The following is a 10,973-nucleotide window of genomic DNA, read 5'->3' on the forward strand; positions in this document are numbered from 1 at the left end:
CACACATGCACTAGGGCGACATAACATCACTGAAGATCTAATTTAGACTAACAGTGAAGTAATAAGGACTGCTAATTTTACGGGCAGGCAGCCTAAAACATTTATTTGGAAGCTAGCAGTCCCTGGAGGAATTTCTACGTTAGTAATAAGTCAAACCTGAATGCCCCAAAACATGATAATTAAAGGGCAGAACAAATCCTTTAAGAGAAAATAACCATAGTTACAAATGCATGGTAATGAGTCATGTTAAAAGAAAAACAAAATATTTCCAGTATGTGAGCCAGATGACTGCTGGACCACATCAGTTTATGGTAAAACACAAGAACAGATTTTTAAACATTTTAAGATAAGCTCTTCAAAAGACAGCATTATCCTGGGCCAACACATTAATCTAATGGTAACATAAAGACATATCTTTCCATGAAATCTAAATTTAAGATCCATGCATTATTCCTGCACTAACTTCTGCACCACAGCTCCAGGCATTTGACATCCCTGAAGTTAATTCCTTCATCAATTCCAGGTTTCTTTCAATAAAAGGCACCAAACCCTCCTGTGTTTACACAGCCAGGTTGAACACTAGAACTCATTAGGAAAAGCAATAAACAAATCAACAGGAAGCACAGCCAGTTGGAAGGATTACGGAAGTTCCCAGTAGAAATCCAACATGTAGGAAGATGAGACAGCAAAGTGGGAGCCTCAGAATTACTGCTTTGTCTTGGAGCTGAGCACAAGATGACATCTTCCCAGATGGATACACAGCTATCCTCCCCACCAAGAGGTAGGTAATATAACATTATAATTATGTAATAATATAACACAGAGTTTATGAAAGTCAATTGATAGGCTCCTAAAGTTAGCAAAAATGCCTAATAATATATACTAGGAATACAAATTAGTAATAAGCAGATATAATATAGAATAGTTCAATGAACTTTTCAAATTTGATTTTTGTGTACAGAGGAAAAAGTTCTGTTTGACTTTTTATATTAAGCTGTGGACGTGGCAGCACTGGGTTAATGGCTGGACTCAATCTTAAAGGTCTTTTCCAATCTGAACGATTTTATGACTCTACTCTGGTCTCCCTCTGTTAGCCACTTGTCTCTTATTCACAGTCTCTGACTTTTAAATCTTCCCCATTTGGGGTTTCTGTGCTTCTCCACTTTCAGAACTGACGCTCACAGACATCACAGATTCTCACAGAAAATCCCCTCCCCACCTCCTCTCCTGTGCCCTCAGTGCTGGGGACAGTGACCCACACACCCCAAATTCCCCAGAGCAAAGGTGGCTGTGGCTGCACCTCTGGACATCCCCTTTCCCTGCAGGGCTGGACAATCCCAGCCCCTGCTGCCCAGGCCTCCTTCTCTACAGGTCCAAATCTTATTTACAACACTCACAGGAGATGAGGGACTTAGCAGCAGAACTACAAATACAAACAGCTTGAATTCTGAGCTACCAGTGAAGCTGGTTAACATAATGTAATACTTAAATATGCTCTTATAAACCACAGGAGGGATTCAGCAGTAGATGGTACTATTAATATAAATATTATTTAACAGAACCCTTGAGAGACACAGAATGTAGAAGTAGAGGGGTCAGCTGAATAAGATTAGCTGAAAAAACATGTATTTATAATCGTCATCCATTTTAAACTAAATGCTAGCAGGGAAATTCATTCTGTAGTCAGTTATGCAAGAAAGGATGCTAAAAAATCATTCTTAAAATCAAGTATGCTGAAAACCTTCACCCATCTAGCACACACAGTGGAGATGCCAGGAAAATGTACCTTACAAACACAGGATGGGAAATCACCTACCTACAGGCCCTGGTCTAGAGGAAAAAAACTGGAAGGATTATTTCATAGGAAGAAAGTCTTCACTGTGAGGGTGCCCAGAGAAGCTGTGGCTGCCCCTGGGTCCCTGGAAGTGTCCAAGGCCAAGCTGGATGGGGTTTGGAGCATCCTGGAATAGTGGAAGGTGTCCCTGCCCATGGCAGGGGGTGGCACTAGATGATCTTTAAGGTCCCTTCTGACCAAAATCATTTTATGACTCCACAACCCCATTCCTAACTCCAGAAACCTCTAAGTTATGAACCACACTGCTGCAATCCACGGGAACATTGCTTTAAGCAGTGCTGAGAGCCTAAGATGGATTCTGCCCATCCCTGTGCTTTGGATACCTGGTGGCAGTGATGGGCAGAAGGAAACAAAACACTCATCAGGGATGGAAAGCTGACCTCAGGAGTCTGACTGAACTGGATGAAGACAGAACCTCCCTACTGCTGTCCTTCCCTGCTGGAATTTCTGCTCTTGCAGATTCTTTCCTTGCATATCCAGAATCAACAAACCACAAAGATAACCCAGCACTCAGGAATGAGGCAAAGTCTCCTTTTGCTGCAGGAAACGCAGAAAAACAACTGAAGAAAACAGACAAATCATGAATGCCACTCGCAGGGAAAGGACAGACTTAGTCACCTCATTTTTGTTTCCTGCAAGGCAGCAGCAGCCCGAAAACAAGTCCTAGGATGGACAGACTGCAGGCACAACCATGAAGGAACATTTCAAGGGAAAAGTCGTGAACTAGGAAAGAATCACTGCAATCTCTTTCAAAAACATGATGCACATCTGTCCACGTTACCAGAAAGAACAATGAACAGCAGAACAACATTGTTTAATATATTTACAAAGATTTGCGTATCAAATATGAAAACTAAATAAGCCAAGCACATCTTGCCCACGAGAAATGTTGCAGGCCAGAAGAGGTGTCACTTTATACGTAACATTAGAGCTATACAGTAATTAATGTTGACACAGCTACCAAAGAGACTTCATGTGAAAGTCTCAGAGCTGACTTACAGTTTTCATCTAGTCAGGGAGATTTTTCTGAAGTACCAGAATTAGGGAAAAAAAAAAACCAAATTGCAATCCTTGTCTGCCAGGAATTGTACACACATCACAAACCTGTGCTCCAAAGCAGACTTTACTTTGGGTAAATACAATTTTTTCATGGAAACTGATCTCACAAGAAACTGCCAGAAGATCCATTAGCACTTTATCAGCCCAAAGCATCAGGAACAGAATTAAACCTCTTCATGATATAGGAGTACCTTGTAATTGCAAGAGAGAACATCAACAAAATGGATAAATACAACCAGATATATCCTACAGAGAACTTGACCAGGAGAACATGAGACATGACAAATTATGTTTATAGTATTTACCTGATCCAGGCAACCAGGAGAATAATCTTCCGTAAACCTTCTCAGAGTAACTTTACCCACAGGAACATAAAAATTTGCTTCAGAGGAAAAGGCTACAAGGGCTTGTTTTTGAAACCAGAGGTCTTTAAACAACCAGTGATTGCACTGTATCCTGGAAAGGCTGAAGGGCACAAAAAGGCTGAAAAACGGAGCAATGAGAGCTCCAATTCGGAGCCTGAAATCTGCTGCAGGAATCACACTGCACATCTGCTTGCAGTAGTGGAGGGCTGGATCCTGCCACCCAGGCTGCACAACGAGCATCTATTTTCCATGCTTCTGTAATTGAAAGAGTGCTCTGACAGATGCTGCTCTCCCATCACAATGCTGGAGGCCTGGGTTAACCTATCAAACATCCCTACCAGCATTTTTCCCCCACTCTATTACACAATTTTGGGTTCCAGTACAAATTATTGCTGCTTATAGATGTGACTCATTCACTGCTGAAGTAATACTGCTTTTGAGGAATTCAGTTTTATTCAATAAATAAATAGCATTTCAGCTCACAATTCCTGGTTACTTCTCCACAGTCACCATCTCTGCTTTTTTTGTCTCCAATATTCAGCAAGGACTTTCCAGTGAATGTCAGTACTTCCATTAACAAGGACTGGGAGAACAGAGGTCCCCACTCAAATCCCACTGAAATGGTACAGCTGAGCTCTGCCCTGCTTAACTCCTTTTAACATCAACACCAGCAGTACATGAAACCTGCAGTTTCTTGAAAACCAGAAAGAAAGCCTTTTCCTAAGTCACAAAAACACAAAGAAAAATAAAATTTCAACCCCCCCCCCCAAAAAAAAACCCCAATATTAGCTTATGATTATTAATAAATAAAAATAAACCAAATAAAACTAACCACAAAAAAACCCCAAAAAATACCAAAAAAACCCAAAAAACAACCAAGAACCAAAAAAAACCACAAAAAAAGACAAATAAAAAGAAAAACCAAACTAAAAACAACAACCAAACAAAACCAAAACAAAGAAAACCCACAACATATAGCTGTGCTATAGTACAGGCTGATCAGAAGAGCAGATACAGTCAGTGCTAGTGAAATTTTGTACATTTAATCACTCCAACCTTAGTGTCAACATCAAACAGATTTAAACCAGATTTAAGCGTATTTACATTCAAAATACTGATTTTTTTTTTTAGATCAATATTGATTTAAAACCGTCTGGATTACCAAAGGCAGATAGGGGCAACAATCCAAATGTTAAAGCTGTTTTATGGCAAAGGTGCACAACCCCCTGCCAGAATTAGTTGTGGCTCCGGGACAACAACCTTTGGAGAAGCAACTTATCCCATAATGCTGGATCCACTGTTTGGCTTCCAGTTTATCCAAACCACCCACGGACAGAGATGAGGAGTGAGGAGCAGCAAGGAGATGCTCTGCCTGGAACAGCGGCTCCAGGAGGAAGGTGGGCTCTAGGAGCTGCCAGGGACTCCATGCAGGGAGCCCACACGGCGCTGCGGGTCTCCTCCGGCAGAGGGCAACGCTGGAAAAATCGCCTGGGAAAGGAGCGGAGTATTCCACGGAAAGGAGGCACCGCAGCCTCGCAGCGCCGCCGAGGCTGCTCCTGTGCACAGCGAAAAACTGTACCTGCTGCTTCCCACCTTCGGAATCCTGCTTCTGCCCATGGGATCACCGCAATCCCGACCGCTCCAGGGTCCTGGAGCACCGCCACGGAGGCAGAGAAATTAGGATGTAAGGATCTCCCAAGAGCTACGGATGATCCGTCAATAGCCAGCAGATGTTGACAGACGAACACTGAAGTTAGGCTAAAAATTTAAAAAAAAAAAAAAAAAAGGGGGGGGCGGGGAGCGACACCGCAGAATGATACAGCAACTACACCCTGCTCGGGAGCATTAAGAGAGCTTTCAGTTTACAAAACGCACGCAGATAATAGCCAGAAATGTCCTTTTCCTCCTCCTGCTGGAAGTAAACACGGTGGCTGGAGGCTCCGTCTCCCTCCCAGGAGAGCTGAGAGCTGCTCACATGAGCTGCTGCGTAGCAAGAAACCTCCCAAGTTCCAATAATCCCAGCACAAGGATCCCCTCCTGCCTCAGACACGTCTCACCAGCACCTGATCACCGGTAAACACCCTCCTGTGCTGATGTAAATAAATAATCATCAGCATAAAAGCCAGGGAAATGCTTGTTTTCTTTCCGAACCTCAGTTTGATTTTGCCTGGTTTCCTCAGCACGCTGGAATTTATTCAAGGCCAGTACCTGCCTTCATTTTACAACTCTATTTTTGCAGAAGCTCCTGGAGAAGCTACTACGGTTGTGTTAAAATTCATACATACGCAGGTATTATTCAAAACAGCACATTTTAGGGGAATTCCACACAAAATGCTATTAAATGAGCACAAAAATCATCTTGCTTTTCTGAGAATCTGAAAGCTACCAAAAAATATACCCAATGACAACAAAGATGAAAAAGAATTAGCCCAAATTCAAGGTATATTTTCCAGAGAGATCCAAACATGCTCCACCTCAAGCAGGAGAAGTTCTGTGGATGATGTTCATTAATAATCATTATAATGATGATAAACATATAATAATACGATTATTTTATTTATATTATTATTTTGCTAATAATCATTACAAAAAACAAGGATTACTTTAGACTCCGCACTGAAACTGGTACATCTTGGTGTAGCTCACAGGTAAATTGGGGCAGAAATAGCTAAATTTTGTAACACCAGAAAATTATGTTTATCAGGTTTCCCTCTCCCCATCTTGTTCACCTCACCTTCCCCCCCACCCCAGGCAAACTAACTGCTGCTTCTGACAGTTGGCAAGATGGCCAAAAATGAAAAACAAAATGAAATAAATAATAATATCATGTCACTATTACTGGCAGGCTGACTTCACAAGTTTTTTGTTTAGACGAGACTACTGCTCAGCACTCTGCACATGTAAGCACACCACGGCTTGGCTGCAAGAGAGCAAGGATTTGAAATATAGGACAGAAAAACCAGGATGACTGCTTCAGAATTTACCAACTCTGCTGATTTTCTACGTAATTGCACAATTTATGTTCCCTAATAGGACCTGCTCCTTCCACAAGACACATTCAGAGGAGTGTTTGTAAATCAGGGCTTACAGGTATTATAAATGCCCTCAACCATTTGTTGCTCAATTTCCTTCGTTCATATTTTAGTAAGAAGTATATCACAGTAAGAATTAGGTGGGGGGGGGAACACTTACCATGGGCTCATTAATACTTCATAATTATGAAAAACTAATTTTCAGGTAACAGTACATTGAAATTCAGCCCACTGAGAGACAGAGTAGGACCATCTCTCCTCATCCAAATTACTTCCCCTAAGTCATAAACCACTGTCAAAAGAAAACTTCAATGCCCATATTGACCACAATTATTTAAAACAGGAATATTATTGCAATTATCGCCCTTGTTTGTCCTGCCAATTAAATCAGTTTTATGTAAGAAACCTGGATTTTCAGCTTGACTGCTTTATTACCATCATGAATATTTCTGCCACGCAGACGTCACTATTTCAGGCATTTCCAAACTTACGTTTGGGAACAAGCACAACACGGGGACATTTAAATTCCTTCCAGAGCTCAAAAAAGTTCATGAAAATTCCTAAATCAGGACCCAGTGCAAGTGTTAAATTCCCAGATCAGGAATCTACGGAAGGATGAAATCTCTGACCTTGGTAAGGGTAAAATTCAGCACAAACAACTCCCATTTCCAGCCTCGCTGTTAGACAACAACAACACTACGTCTGCTGGCTGAGGTGCAGCATCCTGAGGGACTGGAAAAGGACAGGGGATTTTTCACTGCATTTGCAAGAAATCCAAAGCCGAAAGAAAAATATTGTTTATGCTGAAATTCATGACAAAGAATTGCAACCCCATTAATTCCATCTCCAGCCTTTAGAAACCCATGAGTCGGGATCCAAAATTATCATCAAACTGACTTGAAAGAACAGCTGGGGAGAGGCTGCTTATTTTTTAAACTTTGAATTTCAGCATTCCTGTTTGCAAGTGCTCTAACCCTTTATGTGACAGTATTTTCAAGCTCTTATTCTGGTGCTGCCAATAATCCCAGGAGCAAGATGTCTATGGAAAAACACCGTGCAAATATGGCATGAACTACAGCCAGTCATGCTATACACGAGGTCAGAAAAACATAACTCTGTGTTTTTATTTATAAATACAAAAGAAATATAGTAAACATGTGATTACAGCAATTAAAATCTAACTTGGATTAAAGAAATCCTCTTAATTTTAACAATATAACAGACTCATACAGCATAAACAATCGTATTTTTAAAGTAAGTTCAGAATTTCCCTTTTTATTAAAACTGACAAAATGTTTTACAACTTCCTACTGCAAAACCAATACAAACACTAATTTAAATATTTCCTTTTCAGTTGCATTTTGAATACTTACGAAGACTAAAACATCAACCTTTCTGCCACCGAAACTGACAAGGCATAAGACCCTAATATGACACTTTTTGTGTACTTTAGAGAAAAACGGGGACTGTTTCTCTAAAAAGTGGAGAGAACTGGCACAATACCTATTTTTCATAGCCCTTTTTTTCATTTATGTTGTATTTGTCACCAAAACAACTCAGTGGAACACAGTGTGCAGCACACATTGTGCCTTGTCATGAGCTGCCAGCAAATCAAGAGAAGGTGAACCAAATTACAAAACAAAAGTATTTTTTTTCCCTCCCTTTCTCGCCACCTGACAAGATAAATGATCTCAGTTATATTAAAGAGAAATAGGATAGGGGATCCAAAGGGCTCGTTTTACGTTAACTGCATCTCACCAACAAAAATAGAGAAAGCAATTTCCTGATGCATCAATTCCATGCCAGCACTTCCACGTACATTCTGAATTCCGAGGCGCTGGCACGCTGCGCACCTCCAGGTATCCTCACACCTCCACTGCTCCCCAGCCATTCCCTCCATTAAGGCAGGGCTCTTTCCCCCCCCCAAAAAATACAAAGATAACACGGATATGCCAGCACGAACCACCCCGGCTGAATAAACATCTTTCTGTAGGTAACACCGTGTCGAATTACTCCTGTAACCAACACAAAGCACCAGCTCCCTCTCTCAGGACGTGTCACCACCCCGACAGTGTCCCCCACTCCTTTCTGGAATTTCTTGTTATTTTCAGGCCAGATTTCCTTCCTCACCCACCGTGGTCAATATCTGGAAGTTCTCATCATTTCAGATTGCAAAAAATTGTACTGAAAAAGTCAAGATGGTAGAGAAGCTGAAGAATGTGAAATATCATAAACTATTCCTGATCCTTTTTCCGGACTAGAGCAGCACAAAACTGCAAACCTCATCTTTCTATCCTCCTTCTCATGTTCTGTATTTATAGGGTATTAAAAACCTCCTCCTACTAAGCAAAGACTCGTTTCTAGTGCAACACCAAAGCAGTTTTAAATATCTGTGTATAGTCCTCACCATTATAAAACCCTCTCTTCCTCTTCTCAACCCAGCCTCGTTGATCTGCTGTTATTTAACTCTTGAAGGCTACTTGAGACTCACCACGTTACTAAAGGTTATGTAACTCTTAAAAATACACTGAATTTTACATTTTTAAGCTGTACAATAGAAACATACACAACAAAACACACAGCTGGTGAGTTTTTTCCCACCCCTCCTCCACGTACTCTAAACCAAAACATCTCAGGGATCTAGAATAGTAAATTTCCTTTTTTTTTTTTTTTTCCAGCTTGTCGGCCACAAAATCCAGTGCAGAAAGCAGTATAATGAGCATAAGCCTACAGAAAGCACAATGTCCTTTCCTTTGTGGCTTCCCACTGACCCTGAGTTGTCCACTGCCTGCAAAGCCGAAAGCTGCTGATCTAGAACCGAGTATCCTCTTACTGTTTGTTCTGCCACCCGAGAAGTTGCATTAAAATGGCATCACGTTCCTTAACTCCAACCTGACTCGCCTTTCTCCACGTAACCTACTAACAACCCGTGCTCCAGAGCCTTCCATAAAACCCTATTCCCGGGAACAGCCACCCAAAACCAAAACACCATCAGGTTAAGATGCCTCGTTTTGCCACGGATTCGAACGTGGAGCAAGTCCTTCAGACGGAACACTGCCCAACCCACCTATAAATAGGCTCAAAGCTCCGGGCTCAGGAGACTGAGAGCTCCACATGATCCTTGCAGCGTTCCCGGGCTTCACCTACATAAGAGCCGTGCCGTAACACTGCCGGGCTGGGCAGACACCGAGCTGCTGCTGTGGCTTACGCAGGAGAGCACGGAGGGAGGGGAAAGAAATTAAAAAAAAAAAAAATAGAAAAAAAAAAAATCACTGGGCATAAACAGCTCTCCTCGGGAGAGAAACACCTCCCTCTCCGGAGGCCAGAGCCAGCCACAGACAGGCTGTCACGGCTCGGCCATGACAGGAACAGCAGCCAGGGACAGGCCCTTCGGAGGAGGTTTAATGGAGCCAGGGCCGAATGGAGGCTCATGGTGAGCAAGGGCCTGGGGGCAATGCCAAGAGGGTCCTGGCCACATTCCCTGGGCAGGAGGGATTCAGGCTCCATGGGCAGGTAGCCAGAGTCAGGCCCAGTCAGACTCCTCTGGGCTGGGGGGCTTCAGGCTCTTCCTAAGCTGACAGCCAGTTCTATTCCCCACGGACAGGACAACTGCAGACCCTCCTGTTCCCCAACAGACCCCACAGACAGGACAACTGCAGATTCCCCTGTTCCCCATCAGACCCCACAGACAGGAGAGCTGCAGTCCATCCTGCTCCCATTCAGACCCCCTCCTGGACAGGAGGCTCCCCAGTGTCACCCCATCAGATCCTATAGGAAGGATGCCTCCAGGTCCCCATCAGACACCCTCACTCCCCAAGACAGGGGAACTCCAGAGCCCTGTGGTCCCCATCAGACCCCCAAGGACAGCAGAGCTCCAGACTCCCGTGATCCACATCAGACCTCCATGGACAGCAGAGCTCCGGACCCCACGGTCCCCGTCAGACCCCCAAGGACAGCAGAGCTCCGGACCCCACGGTCCCCGTCAGACCCCCAAGGACAGCAGAGCTGCAGACCCTCCTGTTCCCCATCAGACCCCACAGACAGGACAACTGCAGATTCCCCTGTTCCCCATCAGACCCCACAGACAGGACAACTGCAGATTCCCCTGTTCCCCATCAGACCCCACAGACAGGAGAGCTGCAGTCCATCCTGTTCCCATTCAGAATCCCTCCTGGACAGGAGGCTCCCCAGTGTCACCCCATCAGATCCTATAGGAAGGATGCCTCCAGGTCCCCATCAGACACCCTCACTCCCCAAGACAGGGGAACTCCAGAGCCCTGTGGTCCCCATCAGACCCCCAAGGACAGCAGAGCTCCAGACTCCCGTGATCCACATCAGACCTCCATGGACAGCAGAGCTCCGGACCCCACGGTCCCCGTCAGACCCCCAAGGACAGCAGAGCTCCGGACCCCACGGTCCCCGTCAGACCCCCAAGGACAGCAGAGCTCCGGACCCCACGGTCCCCGTCAGACGCGCCGGCCCCAGGGCCACGTGACCGGCCCGAGGCACCGGCACGTGGCCCCGACCGTAACAAACAGGCGGGTGGGCGACGGGGGGCGATGGAGGGGGGGCCGAGCTGCGCTGCGATTGGTCGGGAGGGCGCGGAGCGCGCCGGGGGGGGCGTGTCCCCGCCGCGCCGCCCCGGCGATTGGCCGGCGGGGG

The 10,973-nt window shown here is 44.5% G+C and overlaps 1 protein-coding gene across 5 annotated transcripts in view; it reads right to left on the reverse strand.

Annotated features, from left to right (window-relative positions):
- The window catches only part of LOC121358840 (endonuclease domain-containing 1 protein-like), a 162,360-nt gene that overhangs the window by 150,193 nt on the left and 1,194 nt on the right, over window positions 1-10,973 (reverse strand). Inside the window, exon 1 of one of the 5 annotated variants that reach the window (XM_041477336.1) lies at window positions 9,379-10,194. The exons of the other annotated variants lie outside the window; for them this stretch is intronic. The gene's annotated coding sequence lies outside the window, so the exon portion shown is untranslated. Of the gene's footprint in view, window positions 1-9,378; window positions 10,195-10,973 lie in introns of those variants that run through there. 5 annotated transcript variants of the gene reach the window in all.

The sequence above is a fragment of the Pyrgilauda ruficollis genome, unplaced genomic scaffold, assembly GCF_017590135.1.
Source record: "Pyrgilauda ruficollis isolate IOZ18807 unplaced genomic scaffold, ASM1759013v1 scaffold111, whole genome shotgun sequence".
NCBI lineage: Eukaryota > Metazoa > Chordata > Aves > Passeriformes > Passeridae > Pyrgilauda > Pyrgilauda ruficollis.